Source organism: Crocodylus siamensis, chromosome 2 (assembly GCF_052110815.1).
Source record: "Crocodylus siamensis isolate JL-2025a chromosome 2, ASM5211081v1, whole genome shotgun sequence".
NCBI classification, from domain to species: Eukaryota; Metazoa; Chordata; order Crocodylia; family Crocodylidae; genus Crocodylus; species Crocodylus siamensis.
This window is the reverse complement of record NC_143396.1, coordinates 6,567,385-6,593,524: the sequence shown is the minus strand read 5'-3', so window position 1 is coordinate 6,593,524 and position 26,140 is coordinate 6,567,385. Positions and strand designations below refer to the sequence as shown.

The following is a 26,140-nucleotide window of genomic DNA, read 5'->3' as shown; positions in this document are numbered from 1 at the left end:
ATTTGAATAGAGAACTGTCCAGGGCTGGGTTGTCTGCATGCTCAGGGCCTGGTGCAATGGGAGCTTGATGGTGTTTGCAGCCTCTGGGAGTTGGGATAATAATAAGCCGTCTGTACATTAAGGGAAGGTTGTCAATAGCTGAAATCCTTGCTCATTTTTAATGTACGAGCCTGTGGGAGTTAAGAAGATCAAATATGCAAGAACAAGAAAGGAGGGTGATAGAAACCTGGGTCCTTTTCCTGTTTTGTGACAGGCCTGCTGCATTGCTGGATCTTGCACTCTTGTGCTTCGTGGCTTCATTTCCCCAGGGATAAATTGGAGTCACTGACTGCTCAGAGGTTTCGTTCATTGGTCTTTGCATGATCCCTTGATTTCCTTGGGTAAAAGATGTTCTAGACAATGATTGTCCTACAGATCCCATTTCTCTGAGTGGCTGCTGCTGCCTCCCCCACATCACCACCCCAACACACCTCTACTCATTTCAGTGCCACATTGTTGAGTACTGTGTTTTCTTTGTACCTTTTCCACGAGAAGTCAGCTGGGGTCACAGGGTCCCAGCAAAATAAGCATCCAAATTTCTCTTGAAGGTGTTCAAAGCAGGTGCTTGAACCACCTCCGGCGGCAGGTTTGGGGGCTCAGGCAGTAAAGAAATTCTTCCTTATGTCCAGCCTGAAACGGTCTTGCAGGAGTTTGTGACCGTTCGACCTCGTCATCCCTTGGGATGCTCTGGTGAACAGACGTTCCCCCAGATCCTGGTGGTCACCCCGATTAAACTTATAGGTGGCCATCAGATCACCCCTGAGCCTGCGCTTTTCCAGGCTAAAGAGCCCCATGGCTCTCAGCCTGTCATCGTAAGATCTGTTTTCCTGACCTCTGATCATGCGCGTGGCTCTCCTCTGGACTCTCTCAAGCTTCTCCACATCCTTTTTGAATTGTGGAACCCAAAACTGGACGCAGTACTCCAGCTGCGGCCTCACCAAGGCCGAGTACAAGGGGAGAATGACGTCCCGGGATTTGCTCGAGAAGCATCTATGGATGCAAGCCAGCGTTTTGGATGCTTTACTAGCCGCAACATTGCATTGCAGGCTCATGTTCATCTTGTGGTCAATGATGACCCCCAAGTCTCTTTCTTCTGTAGTGCTATCCAACGTAGCACTGCTGAGCCTATAAGGAAGCTTCAGGTTTTTCCTCCCAAGGTGGAGAACCTTGCATTTTTTGGTGTTAAACACCATGAGGTTCTCATCTGCCCATTTGCTGAGCTTGTCGAGGTCAGCCTGGATCACCCGCCTATCTTCTGGCATGGATGCTTTGCCCCAAAGTTTGGTGTCATCGGCGAACTTGGCCAGTCCACTCCTGACTCCAATGTCCACATCGTTAATGAAGATGTTGAACAAGATGGGTCCCAGGACAGAGCCTTGAGGGACCCCACTGGTCACAGGGCACCACGATGAGTGACTGCCATCAATCACAACCCTCTGGGTCCGACCACGGAGCCAATTTCCCAGCCAGCGGATCGTGGTGGACCTGAGCATGGCCCCACCAGCGGGTGTACAAAAGCCCTCTGAGGGCAAATGAGCTGCCATATGCAGTTGGCCACGGCTCCAGAATAAAGCCTTTTTTCTTACATTCTGCCTTTCAAAAACAAGGTGTGTGTTTTATTTGGGCTGTGATTCATTTTGCACCCACTAAAAGGCTGCACCACAGGCACACATGTAGCAGATGTGTTGCATGATAACTACCGAGTAATTTGCTCTGGCGCATTGTAAGGACCAGCGACGCAAGCAGCAGTTCTGCACTGGCTGCCGGCAGTAGGTACCGTGAGAGCTGGGCGCGAGGTGGCAGAGGAGCTGGCTTGCATGAAGCAAAGGGCTACTGCAGGGAATGAAATGGGCCATAATCCACCCTGTAACTTTCCCACATCGCAAAGGGACTGCCCATTTTGTTTCTCCAAGGGGTAACTTTACTGGCGCTGGAGCGATTTACTGCCCTGTAGGGCTGTTCATCGTGTATCCACTCCACTTTGACTGCGTCATAAAGTCAATTTACTACCTAGTAAATGGATCTCATGTTTATGCAGAACGGGTGGCGTTTTATTTCTTTGGTCAGTCACCTTGTGAGCCCGGTAATTCTGCGAAGCCCCATCTGCACCACCGTAGCACAGAGCTGCTGTACAGTAGGCGGTACACTGGATGGCTGCAACAAGATTAGTTAATTAGAGTCATTTCGGATGTCATGGGCAGGGAGCACGGCTTGCCCTTCTGATCTGCCTGGCCTCTTGGGGAGCACAGAAGCGCAGGCTGTAATTAAGGGGCCTTTGCACAGTGTTTTGTGATTTCCATTAGCTGGGTCTTCAGCAGGAGGTCTCGAAACCAGGCTGTAATCGGAGTTGTGCAGAATGGTATTACACACCGAAGACGCAGCATGTGAGGAATGTGACTTAGTGAAGAACTCTCCCCATCCATTTTATTGGCCCTAAAACACAGCCATCAGACTAACCCAGGCTTGTAGGGGTCCATCTGTTTGCAGACGCGTGCTACCTCCTATTGACTGAGATCATTGTCCCCTTACCTCTTGCTCCTGCTTTCCAGTGAAGCTGTCTACTGGGATATAAAAGCTCTCCACGTTGCGACGAAACCCGGTCTCTGAGCTTGGAGATGCCATCCAGCTATTGACGGGAGCGAGCTCGTCTCGCACGCAGCTGTTGCCAGGACATCGTTCCATGAAGGTTCGCTTCGGGAAATGGGACGTAATAGCAGCTCGCGCCTACCAGTCTGTGTTTTAAATCCATCAGGAACAAGGGTGGACGGCAAGTTATTGAGCAGGATGACCCGTGACTGCACGCGCTACATATTGATATGGCGGCGCACACGCTACAGATAAAAATGGTGGCCAAGCTAATAGAAACGTATAAGACTTGAAGTGGCCACCTTGGGCCACCACCTGCATTTGTAGATGAGATTGCCCCAAATCACCCCTTCAGGCCTCTATACACAACTTCAAGGCACAAAATCTTTCCGAAAAGGAGCTTGGAGAGAGGGAGGTTAAAGGGGGACACGATAGTGGATTTGAATACCGTATTTTCTCCAGTACCATATCTCCAAATATAATACGCACCTTGTTTTTGAAAGGCAGAATGAAGAACAACATCGATTTTTCCAGCGTTGTGGCTGCATAGAGCATGGACAGAACACAACCTTTAGCTGCTTCACCCTCCCTTTCCTACATAACTAAGCTGAATCTCTAACTGCTGCTGAAGGGTAGTTTCCATGGGTAGATCTACGATTCTGAAAGGAGCTAAAACGTCTGCGCTGAAGAGCCTGTGAAACCGAGATGCGACTCTTTTAGGAACAGCAATACAACTAACCCATCTCGAGCCTTTCAGTCCATTGCAACCACCCGGCCCCTCTCTACCAGCCTCTCTCTCCAATTTCTAGCCCTGGTTCTCTCTCTTTCCTCCTTATGAATCTCTCACGCTCCCTCTTGGCACCTTCAACTTCTTTGACTTGTCTCCTCACCTCCTTTGCTGTAGAAGGTCCTTGCTCTCGACCCTCTTCAGTCAACCTGAAACCCTGGTTGAAACCTTCCTCTCAACAAAAGTGCCATGCACTTCACTGGACGTGCATCAAGCACTGCCTTCAGTATTAATGAGTCACCTTCTCTGCTCTTTCAAGAGACAGCGTTGTCCATCACCTCTCTGACCCTACCCAGTCCACAGGACTTCCTTTCACGCCTAGTCAATGATTTCTTGTCTGCTCTGTGCCCCCTCTTCTTTCCCTCTGTTGATCTGGTAGCTGAATCTCTCTATCCTTCGCCGTCCTCTACCATTATCTCTTTTACCCACATTTCAAACTGAAGGTCTAGCAGCTGACCCCCAGCCCTAGTTCACCTCCAAAACCCACTTCTTCCAACTCCTGCTCTCACACTGTAGGTCTCTGGCAGAAATCCCATAGCCAGCCAGACCCCCCGCACTGCAAATTTCTTCTCACTTAGCTCAGCTGGCCTCCTAGCTAAACACTCCTGCCTTCCTAGCATGCCTGAACCCCATATCTGCAATCCCATCTCTCCCGTCACCACCTCAAACTCCTCCTCAGTCTACTCCTTCGGTCTCCATTTCAGTTCTCGCTCTGCAGATGATTTCACTCCAGAATTTGTTGCGCCCCATCCCTGCCTTTTTTGCCCGTCACAGACACAGGAGGGTCTCATCTGCTCTCATCCCCCTGACCTCCTCCACCCCCACTCTCACCTCCTCATTTACTCCTTCCTTCTCCTTCTCTCCTGGTTCTTCTCCCTTGTGATACCAGTGTATTTTAGTCTCTCCCAACTTCAAACCTTCTTCTTTTACCTCTCTTGCCTCTCCACCCATTAACCCTTTCTTCATGTGGGTTCATTAAACATGCTCTTCACAATCATCACGCATGGCTGCCTTCCTCTGATCCCATAGGGGCCTCCCAGTTCACCTTCTTCTGGAAACTGCTCTTTCAAGGGACTGATTTCTTCCTAGCCAAATGCCAAAAGTATGACCCCAGAAGAGTCTCCCTTGTCCTGTCAGCCACAAGATCATCTTGCTTCTACCTCCTTGCCCCATCAACCATCTTCAGCAGAGTTAATTAGGTGCTTCTTCTTGAAGTCTTGCCCTCCCCTGTTTCCCAGGACTCCCCCTGATCTGGCTCTTCTCCCTACCTTTTAATTTTCTTTTTGCCATGGCCTTCAGGTGAGCTTCCTCATTCTCCTTCCAGGTCCCTGCGGGCATCTCCCAGGCTCTGCCTTTAAACCCTTCTTTCTCCCCTTTGCACATCATCTCTGGGTATTCAAGTATCTCAACACAAATGCAACTCCCACTTCGTGCTGATGGCTCAGCTCCAGACCGCTTTGCTTCTGAGCAAAATAAGACTTCATCCTGCCACACTGGCATTTTTCAGTTGATTTTCAGTTCAAGTTCAGCACAGGTGATAGAGTTCATCATGTCCCTACACACACACATCCACCTTGTTATCTATTTTCTTCACTCCTGTTAACAACATCCGGATCCTGCCTGTCACGCAGGCTCATAACCGGTCTGCCATCTTGGATTGCAACCTGTACCTGGCTCCTTGCATCCAGACAATGTCTTCATCTTGCAGAATATTTCTCCATAACTGTTCTCTGATAAAGCCTTGACTCTCCAAGCTCACAGATGGCTCCAGAGCAATTTAATTGCCACAATGCACAGCCTTAACAAATGCAATCTTGCCTTCTTTATATCCACTGAGAATTAGAGTTGACTCAGTCGAAGGACCTTTCCATTGGGGACTGACAATCTGGCAAAACCAAAACATTTCTGCAATACCTTATTCGTTTTTTTTGGTGAAATTTTGCTTTGGAAAATACCTGGACATTTGAAAATGTCAACATTTTTGAATGATTCTTTAAAAAAATAAAAATAAAATTGAAAATCTTTTGTGAAATGGGAAATATGCTTGCAGGCAGATGCAGCAAACAAAAGTAAAAGAAAAATTGTCAAATGCCTTTGCCTTTGAAACATTTCAAAAGGCCAGCGGGACACATGTGCAAGCCCTTAGAAACCTGTCAGATGTGTCAGAAATACTCCAATACCTCTTTAAGTATATGGTTCTGGAGCATTTGACTTCTGGTTATGTCTGCACCAGGACCGAACGGCACGGCTGCCACTGGGATTGATGCCAGAGCTTGAAGGACCTCACTGTAAATGCTCACAAAATGAATGCACTATCTTCTTTCAAACTGCTTCTTAAATCTCCTTGCCCATGATGCCTGCTAAAAATGGGACAGAATTAGGCTGCTGGTGTACCCATCCTGCTGTCTGCTGTTGTCTCGCTGTTTCCTATCACTCCTCTACCTGTTTCTTGTCTATACTCAGGCTGTGAGCTTCTGGGGGCATCGACCATCGTTGTTTGCTTGTTTTGTGTTTTGACACCATCTTGCAGCCTGGGTCCAGGACCACAGCTCTTCAGGCCCAACAGTAATGGAAATAATGCCTCTTTCTCAAGATGCACCAGAAGCTCCCATCGTCATGGTAGTTCATGGGCTGGGGGGGATCATGGGAAATGTAGTCTGGCTGGCGAATCCAGCACACAAAGAAGAATGAAGATGTGAAGCGTCCGATCTACAATTTCCAGGAGACACTGCGGCAGCAATTCAAAAAATGGTAGCAGTAGTGATAATAACAGTAGGAGCAGTAATAGTAGGCAGGATGCTGGGCAGGGTGGCACCTCAGAGACTAACTCATTCAGAAATGCATGGACTTTTGTAAGTGATGGCCTACTTCCTTAGAGGCTAACAGTAATAGTAGTTACTATACTCGTAGTATAGCAGTCATCGTTGGCAATCCCTTGCAGTTGAAGATGGTCGTCCTCCACAATTGCCTTACCTTGGGTTCCAAGATGGTTGACACGGCCGATCTAAGATCGACAGCCTTTGTTGTGGCTCAGGGTTTCCACGCGGGGTGGGTAGCTCTGCTTTCTTGGTTTGGTTCACGACACGCTGTTTCCGCGACTCCCGTGTTTCCATCTCCTGTTGTCACTGTGAGGTTTCAAAGTACTGAGATTCCTGCAGCAAGCTCTTCCTCCAGTTGGGGCGGTCCTGGGTGATCACCTCCCACAGGTTGATGCTGATGTTGCATTTCTTCAAGTTGGCCGTGAGGATGTCCTTGAAGTGCTTTCTCTGCCCCCCTCTTGAGCATACATCTTGACTGAATTGGGAAAATAAAGCTTGTTTCAGGAAATTGGAGTCGGACATCCAGGTGACATGACCGGCCCAGTGAAGTTGATGTTGGAAGAATAGTAGTAGCACTAAAAGGAGTTTTTAGGCATGAGCCCTTTTGATAGAACATTTCAGCTTTCCAAGAAAATATTTTTGGGGGAGGAGCCCTGTTTAGCCAAACCTTGATTGTCCATTAAAAAAAGGCTTTTTGATGGAAGACTTTGAACCAGCTTTTTACTCTGACTTTTCTTTCTTGCATCACTTGTTAAAGCTGCTTCAGCTTTATAAATGTGCAATAACTTGTTTTCTCACCACTTATATTGTCCCATAAAGTTGCTCATTTGAGATCCCAAGAAGAAATTCCAGGAACATTCAAGTGGGATATCTTGTATTTCTCTGTAAGATGCTAAAGGGATAGCGATGAATGAGAGAGAATTCCTTGCTACTTTATTTTAAACTGAACATATGTTTGGGGCGGTGGAGTGGGCTGACGTATGGTGCATATATTTAGGAGACTTAACTCAGAAATTCTGTTCCAGGTTCTGCAACTGATTTGCTGCGATTTTAGGTGGGTCACTAACTCTCTCATGCCCCAATTTGCCCCCTCCCTGCTGCATGTTTGGGTACTAATAGCTATTGCAGAGGGGTGTGAGCACAATTCAAGTGCATCTGAGATCACCTACGGACTCTGATGCCAAAGCAGCTCCTTTCCATATCGTTACTCATTAGCCTATACTAGTCATTAAGATCACAAGGGGCAGGGATGGGGATCTGGAGGTAGGAATGTTGTAGACAACTTGCAAGTGCCAATATTTAGGACCGGGGATCATGGAAAAGCCTCAGGGGGCTTAAGAATTAGAGTAATACCCAGGTCATAGCACCAGCTCAAAGTGCTCTCCATGCTTCTGGGGTCAGCAACCGCTCTAAGAGAAGAGTCTTCAGATCCCCAAATCTGTAACAGCTACTGCTTGCTTCCTTTCAAAATGGATCATGCTCTTAAATGCAGATCATCAGCAGACTGTCCTTGGATGCTTTCCTCTGTTTCCTTCCAGGGACAGCACTGCATTGCATTCATCCCATCTTTCTGGCAAAGGAAGGAGCCCTTGTTAGTCTCTTGGAGTCATGGTACTCCAATCTCCAGATGACAGCCATCAATCATCATGGAGTCGCTGCAGCTCTTGCTTTGGTGCCATTGCCACAAGGGAAGGATAAGCGATGGATGTTGTTATTCAAGGCCTGAATTGCAGCCTGTTGCAATGGACAGGAGTCTTTCCATATGCTTTTCATCAGCCCCCATGAGAAATGAGATAGAGGGTCATAGGCATAGGCCCAGGCTTTCTCCACTTTGGTAGCAGAGAGTAGTCAAAGAGTATTCAGTGATTAGTCATCATCAATGGTGCAATGTCTAATTGAGAGGAGAAATCCACTGGGGTTCCCCAGGGGGCTGTCTTGGGTCCTGTACTGCTTAAATCTTCACTAATGATTTAGATGATGGGATCAAGTGCACGCTTAGCAACTATGCAGGCAACACCCAGTTGGGTGCAGTTGCAGATGCTCTGGAGGATAGGACAAGGATCAAGAATGACCTGGATAGACTGGAGAAATGGGCCACAATCAACAAGATGAGATTCAGCAAGAACGATGCAAAGTCCTATATTTGGGGTTGAATAACTGCATGCACAAATCCAGACTGGGAAATGACTGGCTAGGTCCACCATAACCAGGGGGTTACGGCATACCGTAAGATGAGTATGAGCCAACAGTATGCTCTAGTTGCTTAAAATGTCACCCATCATCCTGGGTTGAATGAATGGGAATCATTTGCAAATCAAGGGAGCGATTCTTCCGCTGTATTTAGTTTTGGGCCCCACACATCAAGAAAGAGATGGACAGTTTGGAAAGAGTCCAGTGCAGGACAACAAAAATGATTAGGGACATGGGATGCGAGACTTATGAGGAAAGATTGAAAGAACTAGGATTATTTAGTCTGGAGAAGGGAAGACTGCGGGAGGATTTCATACCTGTCTTCAAATACCTGGAGCACAGTTACAGAGAGGATGGGGATGGGCTGATCCTAGTCCTGGGCTATGATCAATGGCCTGAAGCTGCAACAGAGGAAATTTAGGCTGAAGATTAGGAGGAACTTTCTAACCATGAGGGTGGTCAGGCATTGGAACAGGCAACAAGAGAAGCTGTGGCATTGCCATCCTTGGAAGTTTTCAAGACCAGGTTGGATGAACATTTGGCTGGGCTGGCTTGGTCAGTGCTGGTCCTGCCTAGAGCAGGGGCTGGACTAGATGACCGTGGGAGGTCCTGTGATCCTATAATGGGGTGCAGTTCAGCAGGGCATCAGGTGCATCGTGTTCAAACCTATCCTCCAAAATGTTTCTTTTAACGCAGCTTCTGGGGGGTAGTAGAAAATGAGAGCAGATCTGTTTTCTCTCCATGGATGGCAAAGAATGAAGGAAGGGGTAATCATTCAAGAGGGATGAGAAAAGAAAATGCCTTGTGCCTTGTTTTGAGAAACTATCCAAGTTTCCTCTTCTATCAAAGACAAACTGCCCTTATCCCTCCATTGACTTCCCTCTTATCCTTGCATGACATGTGAAATGCCAGCAGGCCCAGCACTGCCCTATTTACCGGCCCCACTTCCACTCCTGAACTGCTACCCATTTTCCTTGGCCATCTGTGAAATCCTCGCACCTGCCCCTGTTCTTTCAGATGCGCCTTATAAATAGCCACAAAACTCTCACCCACTCCCATAGCGCTTGCAAAACACTTGGCGTCAGCGATGATTAGACAGTGGGGGGTGGGTGGTGACTGCTGTTCTCATTGCACTTGCCATAAGTGCCTGGTTGTTACCTGGCACTCCTCTACTCTCTGCTCTCTATCTGTATCTTGAGCTGGTGGAGAATTTTCCAGTGAAGGGTTTTTTTGGTAGAAAATACCAGTTCCTGGAAACCAAGTCTTTTATGGGAGCTGCGAACTTATTTGGATAGGTGTGGAAGTTGGGAATCCAAGCAAGAGTGCAAGGCTTGTTCCTCCAGAATAGCCAATAGTTTGGTTATTTAGAGCGTAAGTGGCTGACGTTCAGGTCCCTGCTTTGTTGCATGTGGAGCAAATAGCTGAACCCATGTCTCTCGCATTCAGGTGAGCCCTCGGTATCGGGCTATTGGCTCTTCTAAGGGAAGGGGATCGCTCTGACCTTTGGATCAAGTCTGAAAGGACTTGAGCTGTGGGACTGGAAAGTTTTTTTGAGGTTGCATGAACTTCTATGGACTGGGGGAAAAGTCATGGAATGGAAGCAAAATTTTGTTTTGCTGCCAAAGTGCAACCAAGGGAAGACTCCTACAAATTAATCGTGTAACTCGGAGTTACATGGTTAAAGTATAGGAGCGATTCTGTCATCCCGTCTGGGTCCATATGTGCCCCTATTGCGGGAGCAGAGACGGGCAGACGTCTCCGTGTTCCTATAGCGGAGGACTAATGGAGCCACTCCTGCACATTAGCTGGGTAACGCGGAGAAGATTGCACGCTGCACTTCGGTCGCCCACTTGGTGAAATGCAATCCCACCCCTCGTGACTCCTATTTCCTAGTTAGAGCATCAAGTCCTTGAATCGTTCTGCCTTGCCGACTGCTTGAAACGCTGACTGTCTCTATGCTTGTACAGCTCTCAGCCGAACTGGGTCCCTGCTGGAAACCTCTGGGCAATGCACATATTCCCTTCGCCGAGGCAATGAAGTAAGTGGTTGCTGCGTAGGCTGGTGTTATGCTAACAGAGGCTGTCACACCACTTGGAACAACACAGCCAATTTCCTTTCCTTATCCTTTCTCCCTCTCCATTTTACCCAGCTTCGGCATGGTGCTGTTATTTCACAAGGATGTTTTCGAGGCTGAAAGGCTCGAGGCTTCATTTCTGTTTGTTAAGGGCTATGGGAACTGCAGAGGGGAGATGCTGTGGGCCAGGCTTGTAAAGCTGCATTTCTAAGAGCAAGATCACGGGTAGGGCAGAGCACGTGACCTTCACATCCCAGGCTCTTTTCAAGCCGTCCCTTCTACACTTTCACTAGTTTCTCAAAGCAAGGCACAAGGCATTTTCTTTTCTCATCCCTCTTGAACAATAACCCATTCTTTGCCATCCATCCAGAAAAAATGATCTGCTCTCATTTTCTACTACCGCCAAGAAGCTGTGTTAAGTGAAACATTTTGGAGGACAGGTTTGAACACGATGCACCTGATGCCCTGTTGAACCATTTTAAGATCACACTACAGAGGCAGCTCTGTTACTAGGGCTTTGTTAGGCACTATCCCCTTCTCTGGCTTGCATTAGGGTCTTCTTTTCCCTGCTAGGTGACTGCTCCTAAACCAGACAGCATCTTTCTCAAGGCTTTTTTGCCCTTTTCAATAACTGCTTACATAAGAAGGTAAGCAATGCCACATCAGGTCAGACCAATGGTCTGCCTAGCCCAGCATCCTGCCTCTGACAGTAGCAGCTGTAGCTGCTTTAGAGGGAGAGTGTATGAACAGGGTAGATCTAGAGAGCCGTCTTTTTTGTCATACCTTCCAGGCAGCCACCATCACTGGTTAGAGAGATGTCCTCCACTGTACTGTTTAATAGCTGTTAATGGGGCTGTCATCCATGAATTTGTCTTTTTGAGCTTGGCTATGCTACCTGCTTCTGCCACCTCCTGTGGCAATGAGTTCCACAAGGTAACGCTGCGCTGCAAGAAAAGCCACTTTCTCTTGTTTGTTTTAGCCGTGTCTCCTGGCCTTTTCAGTGGGTGCCCCCTGGTTCTAGTGTTTGGGACTTGGCGAATAGCAGTTCCCTATTTGCTTTGTCGGCACTCTTCATGATTTTATAGGTAGCCAGGTGGTAGCTGTATGGGTCTAGAGGCAAAAGCCATCAGGACTCGTGGTAAAGGTGAGATTTTCTATTAGACCAACTAGATTTTTGCAAAAAAAATTTCTTTGCAATTAAAGAATTTTTTTTTTGCAAAAATGTAGTTGGTCTAATAAAAGCTACAACCTCTACCATGAGTCCTGATTTTATATTGTATCTCCCCTCAGCTTTCCCTTTTCCAAACTGAAGAGTCCTAGCTCTTTTTGGCCTCAAATCAAGAATGACCTGACCTGTGTTTCCTTTGGCCTGTAATCCCACAGTCAGAAAATGAGTGTTCTGCCACGGGGATTTCAAACCCGGCCAGATCTGGACCCTGGGGCTCCTCACGCACCAGGCCCAGCCTGCAAGAAGCCTCGCTGGCTGGATCCAAACCCAGCAGCAGTGGCAACAGGGTGAAGGGTGGCTCAAGGGGTTAGTGCAGTTGCTGCTTGCCCCCGTCATACATGGATGTCCGTTGTGGGTTTCCATATCTGGGAATTGGTTGGTAAGTCCTACGCTTGCTTGTCCGGCTCCTATATTCCTGGCTGGCTGGATGTCTCATCAATCCCCTTGTTCTATCACATTGCTACAAACAACCAAGGGAAAAACAACCCTGGGTGGGAGCTGCCATTTGCAAAAGCCAGCTCTCAGACTCCGGTGTATTCCTCTTCATTGGAGTAAATTATAGCTTCTGAATATAATTAGCAGCAAGTTAGTACACAGTGAGCTGCTTTCAACCTGACTCAATATAGTCTGAGTAGCATGCTCAGGGAAAAAAACAACAAAAAACCAATATTCAAATGAGGTTTTTCAGCCAAATCACGTGGTCCAGCGATGACAAACAGAAGTTCCCGACGACTTTGGCAAGCTTGCGTGCGAGGGGCGAGAGTGACAATGAGACTTGCTTGGTGTGTAGGGAACAGGTTGAGAGAGGGAATCAAAATAACAAATGGCGCGGAGAAAGTGTGAATGAAAAGGCTCCCGGTTCCTCCTCTTGTTCAAGATGTTCAGTATAATTGGTGGGCAACCAGTTTCAAGATACTTAAAAACCAAGTGGATATTTAATCCATGGAACTCATGGCCGCAGGGGACTGAAACCAAACCCTTAGAGGGACTTGGGGAATTAAGACTTCAATTATATGGAGAGAGGCTGCTTATGGATGTGAAAATAAAAAAAAACCAGTGCTTTACTTTAAACTCAGCACATCCCGATGCTGAGTGCAGCTCATGCCCAAAAGAGGCATCGTATTTGACCCGGCTCGTCCAACATCCGTATAGATCGGCTGCTTCAGCAGGGCTTTTTTGACATATTTATCTACTAGTGGATTGAATCAGCTTTAGATAAAAGCACAAAAAAGTCCCACTGAAGCATGCGATCTATGCAGACATTGCGGAGCCAGGTCGAACTAATAATGTGCTGCCTCTTCCGGTAAAACCTGGGGATTATTTTTTCCTTCATGTCTGTCAGCAGTCAGACTGTCCAGAGTCCTATAAGGTAGGATAAAAAAAATGAATACTAAGAAAGAGTTCAATATTAGCCCTTTCTACTCCTCCGCCTGCTCCCACCAAAGTCAGTGTTAGACCTTTTGGGCTTCAATGGGGCAAGTTAATCAGCCACGTGCTCTCTGAGATCAGGAAAAAAAATTCCCAGTGGTCAGATTTTTATACTCGCACATGAGTTTGTTTGCACCGCCCTTTCAGTTGTCCCATTAGACAATAGGCCCTCTGATTTGACCAGGTATGCCAGCTCCTATCCGGCTGTCCCTAAAGTGCTCCAAGTTCAGAAAAGTCATGTTGTTATTTTAACAATTCCCATCCCAGCAGGCAGCATCCCATGGAAGGAAGATGAAAGGCCAAGAGAAATAAATTCCCTTTTCGTTTACGTCCTTGCAGTCTGCACGTGAGGCTGGGGGAAGGTCTCCAGTCCATGACGGAAAAGCGGTCGTTCATCCCCGCGGCCTGCTTGTGGCAAGCTCAGCAAGGAGCAGTGAAACTCGGGGCCTCGTTGCACCATGAGCCGCACAAATGGTGCTCAGTGCTCGTGCTAGCTTGGAGTATGGAGCAGTCGCTCCTCAGGCCAGATCCAGCTGTTGTGAAACTCTGGATGAGCCCTGCAGCTCATCGTGTTCGCGCCGCTAGTGAGAAAACAGGAAGCGGGGAAAGCTCTCCATAGCAATGAACCCATCTGCAGTGGAGCTATTTATCACACTGTTTCACATAGCTCGGGCTGGTCTGCAGTAACCCGGGCTCATTAAACAGACTCCCAAAATGCCAGCAGGTCAGCTAATTAGCCCCACGACAATTCAATTAGTGTGTGCGATTGGAGACACCCGGCGTGCACGCATACATGCCGCATCGAGGACAGAGCTACTTCAAGGAGCTCGTTGGACGAGCTGCTGTTAGTAATTCCTTTGAAAAGAGTGCACTTGGTGTGACCCTGGCTGTCGTTGGAGGCGTTCAAGGATGCTAGCTTTTCCTCCTTTGAAAATGTGCTTTCGACCTTGCTGCTCTTAGTGAGGCTGAATCCTACAGAAATGAGGAACATAAAACATCGTGTATTACCACGCGGGGGTGGGGAGTCTAGTGTATTTATCCATATCAGTCTCATAGCGCAAGTTGCTTATAAAGTACCAAATAATTTTTTTTTTCCTTTACTTATCTTCATATGCCAGATATGGTAATGACAGCCTTTCTGACTGTTTTAGGGCAAAAGACTGGAATCTGTACAAAGCCAATTAAACTTACCGGCAGAACTGTCATAGTCTTCAGAGAGGAGAAAATTACACATTTAATAGCAGCCCATGGGCCAGCATTAAAAAGTCGCCAGTAGATTTGTTAGAAAAATAGTTCACGGGATGCATCATTCCCATCCCGCACCCCAGCCAATGTTGAAAAATGCCATTTTCTTGCAATCAAATGTTCTATGGGCATGTGTCGGATACAGAAATGCAATTCAGCTGAAGGAAACCATTAAAGTGAAGTGTTTCAGCAACATTGAAGCATACCGCTTCAACATTTCAGGACTATTTTGATGAGTTTTGTTTCCAGACAGCTGTTGGTTCAGAAGCTCATCTAGCTTAAACATTTAAAAATGCCACATTGAAATATATCATTTCTCAGGTTTATGGTGATGGCATGTTTCCATCCATATGAACCATAAATATTTTTTTTAGTGAAAACCTTGATATGTGATATTTTACTGCACTGGAGAACTAAGAGAAATTTGAAAATAGCAGAATTTGCCCAGGCAAAGAAAACCGTGGTTTCATCACAGCTCTTGTTAGCAGCAGACACCTACAGTTTACAGAAGCTCTCCCATTGAGAAGAGTCACAGCAGGGTACGACTGAACCTGATGCCATTATTCAGTTTTTCCTCCTACAGATGAAAAGTCACTTGACTCGTAGGTCGAGCTAAGCTTGATACGAGGACTGGAGTTGAATTTCTAAAACCCTCCTGAATTCTTTAGGAAACAAGGTGCTGAATGGATACAACAGCATCATCCTAAGCATGGGCAGATCTAGAGCTTCGGAAAAGGGGAGTGCAGACAGTGAGGTGCATCAGCACATACAAAAAACAACACATTTTTTCCTCCAGTTAAGCTAGAAACTTTGCTAATGCTCTAGGGGCCCAGGATTGTATTGTTGCATAGTTTCATAGTTGATAGGGTTGGAAGGGACCTGAGCAGTTCATCAAGTCCGACCCCCTGTGATGGCAGGAAAGAGTACTGGGGTCAAATGACCACAGCAAGGTGATTGCCTGGCCTCTTTCTGAAGCCCCCCAGGGTAGAAGCCAGCACCACTTTTCTTGGAAGCTGGTTCCAGACCCTAGCCGCCCTGACCGTGAAGTCGCGCCTCCTGATGTCTAGCCTGAATCTCCCCCCTGCCAGCTTGTGACCGTTATTCCTGGTCACTCCTGGCGGTGCTCGGGGGAACAGGGACTCCCCCGGTGCCTGCTGGTCCCCCCTGACTAGTTTATAACAGGCCACTAGATCCCCCTCAGCCTTCTCTTGTGGAGGCTGAACAGGTTCAGGTCCCGTCGCCTCTCCTCGTAGGGCCTGCCCTGCTGCCCCCGGATCATGTGAGTGGCCTCCTCTGGCCCCTCTCCATGCTGTCCACATCCCTCCTGCAGTGCGGCGCCCAGACCTGGATGCAGTCCTCCGGCTGCGGCCTGACCAGTGCCGCACAGAGGGGGAGGATCGCCTCCCTGGACCTGCTCGAGATGCATCTGTGGATGCATGCCAAGGTGCGGTTGGCCTTCCTGACCGCGTCCCCACACTGCCGGCCCACGTTCATCTTGGAGTCAATGATGACTCCAAGATCCTTTTCTGCCTCTGCCCTGACGAGAAGGGAGTTCCCCAGCCTGTAGGTATGGAGCCGGTTGTTCCTCCCCAGGTGCAGCACCTTGCACTTGTCAGTGCTGAATCCCATCCTGCTCTCATCCGCCCACCCCTGTAACCTGTCTAGGTCCGATTGCAGCCTATTCCTCCTGTCTAGCATGCCCACATCCCCCCACATCTTAGTGTCATCAGCAAATTTGAACAGGGTGCTATTTACCCCCTCGTCCAAGTCGCTGATGAAGATGCTGAACAGTGCGGGCCCGAGGACCGAGCCCTGGGGGACCCCACTGCCCACATCCCTCCAGGTTGAAAATGACCCATCCACCACCACTCTCTGGGTGCAGCCCTCCAGCCAGTCGGTGACCCATCTGACTGTGTAGGCATTGATACCACAGTCGCCTAATTTCTTAATGAGAATGGGGTGAAAGTGTTGAAGGCCTTCCTAAAGTCCAGAAATATTGTGTGCCAACAGTCCCACAATGACCTCTGCTAATTCCCTCAGCACTCTGGGGTGGAGATCATCAGGACCTGCTGATCTGAACACGTCCAGTCCCTCCAGAAGTTCCCCGACTAGATCCTCACTGACCCTGGGCCTGGCAGTGCCTCCCCTGGGTCCGTTGGGGATCCCAGTGGGAGGGATGCCCCAATCCCTGCTCAAAAAGATGGAGGCCAAGAAATTATTAAAGAGGTTAGCTTTGTCGTCTGGTGTGACCCCCAGATTTCCTAGCGTGTCCTGCAGAAGCCCCACGTTACCCGGTACCTTCTTTTTACCCCCTATGTATTTAAAAAAAGGACTTCTTGTCCTTTATCCGGGTTGCTAGTCCCAGTTCCCCCTTGTCCTTCCTAACAGCCCTCCTACAGTCTTGGGCAATGGAGGTATGGTACTCCCTGGTGATAGCCCCTCCTTTCCATTGGGTGTACACCTCCTTTTTAGCTTTGAGATGTTCATGGCTTCTGGTGAGCCATGGGGGCTTTTGAGCACTCCTGCCCCTTTGATCCACATGGGGATTGTCACCCTTTGGGCTTGGAGGATCGTCTCCTTAAGGAGCAACTACTCTTCCTGGACTCCCAGCTCCCTACCCCTCTGGGACCTCAGTGCCTCCCCAATTAGTCTCCTTACCTCATTGAAATCTGCCCTCTTGAAGTCCAGGGCTGGTTCTGTTTAGAGGGGTCTGGTAGATTATAATAAGCCATGAAGTCAAGTAACTCCCTCAGCACTGCCTGAATAGAAATGCTACCACTGCTGCTGGGCAGGTGGTTTTAAACTTTGAACGGAGCAGGAATCAAAGTGGAGGAGGGCACAAGTGCACCAGTAAATCCCCTCTAGATCTACCACTTGTCTTATGTCAATAATTTGGGCTATTCTAGTTGGGGATGATTCTGCTTTGACCAGGGAGTAGCACTAGATGTGACCTCCTGAGGTCCCTTCCCGCCCTTCTTTTCTATCATTCTGTCACTCATACTGCGGTAGCCGATTTCATCATTGTTGTAATTATTTTGCACTTGCTAAGTGCTATAGGTGGCCATGTTCGCATGTGTTTGGTGTTTATGTAACAAGTGCTGGGTGGATGGGAGACTCTGGGGCTGCAGCGTGGAAGCAGCATGCGGCTGGAATTTTCCGCACGGGGTCTCTCAGGGGGAAGTCCAGGGCTTGTCAATAATGTGACGGTCACCACCCCGGGCCAATGAGAAAGCACCACATATAATTAGACCACCCTGCATCACAGCGAGTATAAAAATCATCGCGCTGTGAACTTTGGGGTCTTTGCGCGCCCGGCGGAACGTACCCTACGGATTGAATCGACACGGAGCGACCTTCGGCCTGGCCAGCCGGAGGGAAGGACACCAGACCCGCCTGATCCCGGCGACCCTTCCCGGAGATACAACACCAGTGTGAGTGGGTGCTCACTGGTGCACCCAGCATAGTTGATTTTGTTTTGTTTAAACCTTATTAATAAAATTAAGCCTGACCTTTAAAGCGAGCGTGATCTGCGTAAGCCCGACTGTCAAAAGATCCTGTCCACAATCATCATCTCAGCCCATTACAAAGGAGGCCGCCTATCATTATTCACATCTTGCAGACAGGTGAACTGACCTGCCCTAGGTCACCCAACCAGGCAGTGACAGAGCTGGGAATAAAACCAGTATCCCCTAACTCCTAATCCAGTTGTCTGGCCACACCATCTCTCAAAACCTAGCTCCTATTTCTTTGACTAAAGCAGGGTTCAGCAATTTTCTGCCACCACAAGCCACCTCTTCTGACCCACTCTAAGCCCCAGGCTACTCATAGAGAAGTAGGGTTGGAGTGCCCAAGCTGCTTGCACATCCCCTCACCACTGATCTCCATTCCCAATGGTAATGGAAAAGGGCAGATTCTTCAGTGAGGATAAGCGCAGGCATGAAGTAACAGCAGGAAGGACTGTGGAGGGATGGGGAACTAAAGGGGTGGGTGGCACAGTGCATCTCTGACTCCCCCATGCTTTCTGGGCCAGTCTGGATCTTCACAGGCCAGATTCAATCTCTTTCCAGGCTGGATTCAGCCCATAGGCCATAGGTTGCAGACCCCTGGACTGGTCCACCTACTTGAATTGCCTTGCATTGCATAAAGTTACTGTAGGCTTTGTAAGCAAATACCTCCCCTCAGTCACCCCTTGTATCTCAGATTGGGAGCTGTGAACCTCAGCAGGTCCCTTTTAAACTTCTCCCATGCACCCCTTAACTTTAATACCCCACATAGCTGGGAATATCTGTACACTGCAAGCACAAGCCTTAGAAGGGTTGTGCTACTCCTGGGGTATCAAACTCATCCAGCCCTGAGGATGAGGGTCACTGGCCTGCTCTGTGGGCTGGATCAGGACCATGTACCAAAGGCAGCACTCAGGGCTGGGAGCCTTATGGGAAAATCTTTGGAAAAATTATCAAGGATCACCTTTGTAGGAGTCCAGCGGGTAATATTATGCTGAATGGCAACCAGCACGGGTTCATAGCAGGTCGATCCTGCCTGACTAATCTTGTTTATTTCTATGACCAGGTCACTAGGAGCTTAGATGCTGGAGTTGAGGTAGATGTCTTCTACTTGGACTTTAAGAAGGCCTTTGACACGGTATCCCATCCGATTCTTATAAACAAGTTGAACGGCTATACTATAGACAACTATGCAGTCAGGTAGGTGGCAAATTGGCTTAAGGGTCATGGTGGTGGATGGGTCGGTATCGACTTTGAAAGATGTGGGCAGTGGGGTCACCCAAGACTCAGTGTTTGGACCAGTGCTATTCAATGTCTTCATCGGTGACTCGGACAAGGGTACAGAGAGTACCCTCACCAAGTTCACAGATGATAGAAATTATGGGCAAAGTTAACACACCAGAAGGTAGGGAATGGATACAGGCAGATCTCGACAGGTTGGAAAAATGGGCAGAACGAAACAGGATGCAGTTCAACAAAGATATGTGCAAAGTGCTGCATGTGGGTAAAAAGACTCACCAAGGCACTTACCAGCTGGGGGAGGACCTCCTCAGCAGCACAGTGGTGGAAAGGGATCTCGGAGTCGTTGTCAACTCCAAGATGAATATGAGTCATCAATGTGACAAAGTAATTATCAGAGCTAACCGCACTTTGTCATGCATTAGTAGGTATATCACGAACAGGTCCAGGGAGGTCTTGCTTCCCCTCTATGCAGCACTGGCCAGGCCGCAGCTGGAGGACTGCGTCCAGTTCTGGGCGCTGCAATTCAAGAAGGATGTGGACAACCTTGAGAGGGTGCAGAGGAAGCCACTCATGGTTAGAGCCCTGCAGGGAAGGCCTTATGAGGAAAGGCAGAGGGACCTGGACTTTTTCAACCTCTGCAAGAGAAGGCTGCGAGGTGATCTTGTGGCAGTATACAAATTCATCGGGGGGTAGCAGGGAATAGGAGATGCTCTGTTTACCAGGGCACCCCTTGGAATAACCAGAAACAATGGCCACAAGCTGGTGGAGAGCAGATTTAGGCTAGACATCAGAAAGAACTTCTTCATGACAAGGGTTACCAGAATCTGGAACGGGATCCAAGGGCGGTGGTGCTCTCCCCTACCCGGGGGTCTTCAAGAGGAGACTACACAAGCACCTGGCTGGGGTTGCATGATCCCAGCACTTTTGCTTCCCACTGGCAGGGGGTCGGACTCAATGATCCTTTGAGGTCCCTTCCGACCCTGGCATCTGTGGCACCCCCTGCTATTTGCAGTGCCTGTGGCACCCAGTCCAGCTCACGTGCCAGACCAGTTCTGCATGCCACGTGCAGCATGCGGGATCAGTCCACGAGCCACTGACTGGATCACAGGATGAATCCAGCCCAGGGGCCATATATTTGGCACCTCCGTGCTATTCAGTCACCCACTTAGCACTGGAAAGCGCTTACCAGAGGTATGGTTCAGGCAACGTTATTAATCCATTGTGTGCAAAAGCCCACATGGAGCATGGAGGTTTCTTATGTACAGGGAAAGGAAGTATTTGCTGACACAGCTTGTCAAAATCCAAGCAACCCGGGAATCTGGCATTTCAGCCCCAGCTCAGCTGGCAGACTGCAGCATCTTTCTCAGAGTGGCTTGCAAGCAGAGGCAGCAAAGTGTGGTTTGGCAAAGGCATGGGCAGAGGCAAATTGGGGAGGACTAGGGGGAGACTGTGTGGTCTGCAGACTTTATTAACAAGCAGTCGAAAAATGACTATTTTCCAGGTCACAGCCATAACAGAGGTCACATTCCCATGGTACTAGTGGCTGTACACTTACTTAATACCATATTTTCTCACATACAATGCACCCCAGAAGAAGACGTGCACCTTGTTTTTGAAAGGCAGAATAAAGAAAAAAAAGCTCTTTCTTTGTAATAATAACTGCATAGCAGCAGCAAGAGAGCAAAGCCTCCTCCAAGCCTGGTAAGTGCTGAAAATTGTTCTCGCTGTATTTCTCACATATCATGCACACTCTAATTTCCAGCAGCTGATATTTTTTTTTTAAAAGATGCACGTTGTACACAAGACAATATGTTAATAATATATATATATTGACACCTGATTCCCACTGGACTCGAAGGAAGGTAGGCAGCTCTTGAGGATGGGAGTCTTGCAATGTAAACGGATGAGACGAGCTGCTTGTAAGCTTTTCAGGGCAAGGACCATCTCTTAGGACCTAATGGCAGTCCAGATGTGGAGGAAGCAATACTGGCTCCATTATGAGAAGGGGGGACAGGTCAGAAGGAGGATCTGGGCATCTCCAAGTTAGGCACCGGGCCCCCAACACTGAATCCAGAGTCCGGCACTGGGATCTGGGCTCCTTATAGAGGTCATGATGAGAGTCCATTTCATTTGTCATCTGCCAGTTGGAACCGTTTTCTTCTGGTGGGCTCCGCTCGCTTCCTGCAGGTCACAGTTCAGCCATCACCTTTCACCGCCTCTCAAAACTCGAAGGATAACAGGGTTTCGGGATCTGTGGTTGGAAAGCCATAGGTTTCTGACTGGTGAAGCATATTAGTCTTTTTGGGTCTACTTCTGGCAAATCCCAGGGGAGAAATACATGAAATACATGTTGGAATACGTGGCTTGCCCAAAGTCAGGCGGCAAGGCGTTAGAGGCCAGATGTTCTGAGCTGACAAACACATCTGCCCTAACCAGTGGACCATACTATCACCATAACAAACCATATAATAGGTTTTCCTGGGGGACTCTATAGCTTTCCAAATTGTTGCTCCTTCCTCACCTCCTTTGCGTGGTGCAATATATGCTTTCCATCCTGCCGGAAAGGTGAATGCCCGGGGTCTGTGCCATCCCAATAGTTACAAATCTGTAACTTTGTGTCTTAGATCAGTATTTCCTTTTCTTCTCCACAAAACCGAGAGTACTTGGAGGTGTTGTCATGACTACTGAAGAGTGAACTTGACTCATTTTCGCAGCTTTTGTTGCTTAGAAAATTCTGATCTAAAAATTGGGAGAGGTTTTTTTTTTTCTTTTTTGTGTTTTTTTCATTGATTGTGAAGTATCATATATATATTTTTCCTTGGTAGTAGCTTTTTATAACACCCACTCAGCTGGTTCATGCAGAGACACAGTGGCAATCCGTGCTTGCCATAATGCAGCCCATTTTAGTGTTGTAGTGTAGCCTAAATTAATAACTCCCGAATTGCTGTCTCTCTCTATTTCCAACAATCTTTTTGTCATGTATCAAAAGGTCAATCTGTTTTGAGCTCTTTTGTAGTCGACAAAGCTTTCCTATTCTAATGTATCATAATGCATTCTGATCTGTGTTAAAATTGGTGTCTCTTTTATTTTTATTTTAATGGAACTTCCACTGTCAAATACATTCAGAAAGAGTATTCAAGAGAACTGAAATAATGTATTGCATGATTGGACTGAATGCATGGCGATGTGCCTTTGACTTCAATGGAATGGTACTGGGGGATGACTCTGAAGCATCGGGAATAAAGTTTTATGAGAAGTTTCCAAAGTACTGCCGTTGCTCAACATTTAATCTGAAACTGCATTTTATTTATCTGTCAGGGGAGCATGGTAGAGCTAGGGTGAGAACTTCACAGTTGCTTCGTCTTGGCCTTGCTGGAAGTTTCTGATGTTGTTCGGAGTAGAGTTGGTCCAGTGCTGAATGCTCCTGGAAATCCCACACACGTTTATATGGGCAAACCTGTGGGCTGGAGCCCATAAAAAGCAACTAACGCCGATTCCTGTGACCACCAAGGCGGATTTTGCTTTCCCTTTGTACATCCAAGGACAGCCTTCTCATCACACAAGTGTGTTTTTGACACTTTTGCATGGGTGTTTTTCCCCCTGCTGGGTGGATATGCAAGCATGTGTGCATACACTGAGCATTTATGATAAGCTGCATGCTGCCTGGGCAGCTACACAGCGACATACACGGGCCCATTCTGCATGCAGTCACAGCAATGTAGCTGGCCAAAAAACCCACAAGTCTTCTGCCGTGGCAGGTCCTTGAGACGGGGATGAGTCTTCTAGCAAATAGAGAAGTCACTGGTGAGTCCGTACATAACTGAGGAGGCCATGAATTACAAGTACTGGATGGAAGAGGGTAGAGGCGGCGGTGGCAAGCTGTCCCATGTTTTGGCCCCAGTAGCTGAGTGGTTGGGGCACTTGCCCAGAAAGTGAGAAAACCCAGACATAGCCCTCCCTGAGCCAGGCAGATTTAAGTCTGTATCTCTGACTTCCCAGCACAAAGCTGTAACCATCTTGCCTTTTCCCCCTTGGCTTTATGCCAGACTTGATCTCTGGTACCTGTGTACACGACCGGTCAGCCTACTAGACCTGGGCAATCTATGCACACGTTCTTGCAAGTCTACAGCACAGAGTCGGGGCTGAAAAAGCCCACTCAGATGCCCCAAAAGAAGTCGAATTCCACCCATAACATGACTATATCGTGTCCCTGGTGCTCTCCTGAGCACACCCAGCCCACACGCTCATGCCTGCACATGCCAAGCCTGGCAATGCAGCAGTGCAGCTGGGATTGTCCCAGATGAGGTGATGCAAGTTATAATTCAAAAGTGCTCCCCAATCTAGAAGAGCTGGGAATTGGGAGACTGTCCTTCAGGCAGGGAGTAGTTAGAGAAAAAAACATATATACAAATGTTTGCCAGACCCAATTTTGGATTACGCAGCTTGCTTAAGTTTTCATGCGAGGAACCCAGTGTAAGTAACTCGGGGTGCAGGGCGGGGCAGGTGGGATTGGGAGGGGCTGGCGGGGTTTGGGGGGAAGTTGGTGGGTCTGCGGCAGAGATTGGAGGATGTTGTCCATCCTGGGGCAGAGGGGTCAGGAGGTTACAAGTAGCCTGGTCAGGGTTGAAGGCTAGGAAGGACGCAGCCTTGGGGCTGGAGAGAGTGGTTGATTTTTTTCCCAGCCCCAGGGCTATGCTGTATCACACAGAGCTGCAAAATGTGTGTAGACATTTAATAGCTGGGCTAACCCATTCCTGATAAGTTAGTTCACCTACTCAGGTGAATTAACTTAGATCAGGATCACCATTTGAGTTAGGATGGTCTAAATGTTATGTTTGTACATACCCAAACAGACTTGTCTGCTGCTCTGCGACACAAGGTTGTTGCTTAGCTCTTCTTACTCACGCCTGACTGTCTTTCTGGAATCAGACCTTGTGGCAGAGGTGAGATCTTGTATTAGACCAACTAGATATTTGCAAAAAATACTCCTTTATTTGCAGGCTTTCAGGCACACTCACCCTTCTTCAGGCATAGGTGAATGCAATTATCACATTTCTCCTAGGAGAAATTTGGCAATCTTTGCATTTGCCTATGCCAGAAGAAGGGTGATTGTCCCTGCAAGCTTGCAAATAAAGACATTTTTTTTTACAAATATCTAGTTGGTCTAATAAAAGATATCAGCTCTGCCACGCGGTCTGATTCCTTTTGCCTGTAGGCCAATACAGCTACAACCTGGATACCTGACTGCCTTTAGCGAACCCAATGATCACTATACTCTGCATGCAAAAGTGGCCATGTGTCACAACCTGGAGTGGCTTCTTGTCCAGGCTTGGTGCATGCAGGTGGATGGATGGAGCTTTCCTGCCTGAGAGCCTGGTGTAGACGGGCTCTTCATGGATCAAAGAAACCTGAGACCTAGATAGACAGAAGGAGGGAGTGTCTACTGAGACCTGTAAATAAGAGCAGGCTGCTTCTCATTTGAGTGCTTTTTCGTATGCTATTTGCAATGTTAAAAGGCCATTAAGTTTTGACGCTGGAGATGGAGGAGGCACTAAAATATCCATGTGTGATAAGGACTGGCCAAGCAAATGGTGTCAGATAGGTTTGCAGACAGAGGTCATCCTCCCCTGTGCTATGGGCTACAGTGATGGGGTGAAGTACCCGTACGCCAACTCATGTCAAAAAAAGGGTATGTGCTCTGGAGTTTTACCTTTTGTGGTGAGGACTTAGGTGGGGACTGGAATATCTCTGCTCCTCTGAGGGACAGAGGAAGAGAACAGAGATGATGTTTAGGATGGTCTCCCTCTGAAGAGGTGTAACATTGCAGAGTTTGTTTTTCAGCCTATGATGCTCTGGAGCCAGAGCCTGGAGCTAAGAGGGAGTGGAGCAGTATTGACAAGGAGTAGGAGCAGCAGGCCAGAGGCATGGAGACAACAAAAAATAGCAGGTTAGGCTAAAGCTACTGGGAACTCTTCAGTGAGTTAAAACAGAAAAAAAAAAAGCTTGCAAGAAGTGGAAACTTGGACAAACAACTAGGGAGGAGTATAAGAATATTGCTTGGATGTACAGGGATGAAGCGAGGAAGGCCAAAGTGCAATTGGATATGCAGCTAGCAAGGGACGTGAAGGGTAACAAGAAGTGTTCCTACAAGTCAGCAACAAGAGGAGGATCAGGGAAAGTGTGGGTCCCTTCCTGAACGGGGGAGGCAACGTGGTGACAGGCAATGCAGAAAAGGCTGAAGTGTTTTTTTCACCTCACTCTTCATGGGCAAGGTCAGCTCCCAGATTACTGCACCAGGCAGCACAGTTTCAGGAGAAGGTGAGCAGCCGACAGTAGCAAAAGAACAGGTTAGGGACTATTTTAAAAAGATGGACCTGTACAAGTCCATGGGGCTGGATAGGATGCACCTGAGAGAGTTGAGAAATGTCATTGCAGAGCCATTGGCATCATCTTTGAAAACTCATGGCCATCGGGAGAGGTCCCAGACAACTGGAAAAGGGCAAACATAGCGCCCATCTTTAAGAAAGGGAAAAAGGAGAATCCAGCCAGTCTCATCTTGATCCCTGGAAAAATCATGGAGCAGATCCTCAATCCATTTCTAAACACTTGGAGGAGAAGAAGATGATTAGGAACAGTCAGCATGGGTTTGCCTGATTGCTTTCTTTGATGAGATGACTGGCTTGTGGATCCGGGGACAGCAGTGCACTTGATATACCTTGACTTTAGCAGGGCTTTTGGTACAGTCTCCCACAGCGTTCTTGAAAGCAAATTAAGAAAGTGCAAGTTGGATGAATGGACTGGAAGGTGGACAGAAAACTGGCTGAATTGTCAGGCTCAGGGGGTAGTAATCAATGGCTCAGTGTCTAGTTGGCAGCCGGTATCAAGTGGCGTGCCCCAGGGGTTGGTCCTAGGGCCCGTTTTGTTCAATGTCTTCATCAATGACCTGCAAGATGGCCTAGACTAGAGCACATCCCCAGCAAATTTGCAGATGACACCAAG

The 26,140-nt window shown here is 48.0% G+C and overlaps 1 pseudogene; it reads right to left on the bottom strand.

Annotated features, from left to right (window-relative positions):
* Nucleotides 1-6,534: 6,534 nt before the first annotated feature.
* LOC149869832 (syncytin-2-like) overlaps nt 6,535-26,140 on the bottom strand; it is a 31,702-nt pseudogene continuing 12,096 nt past the window's right edge.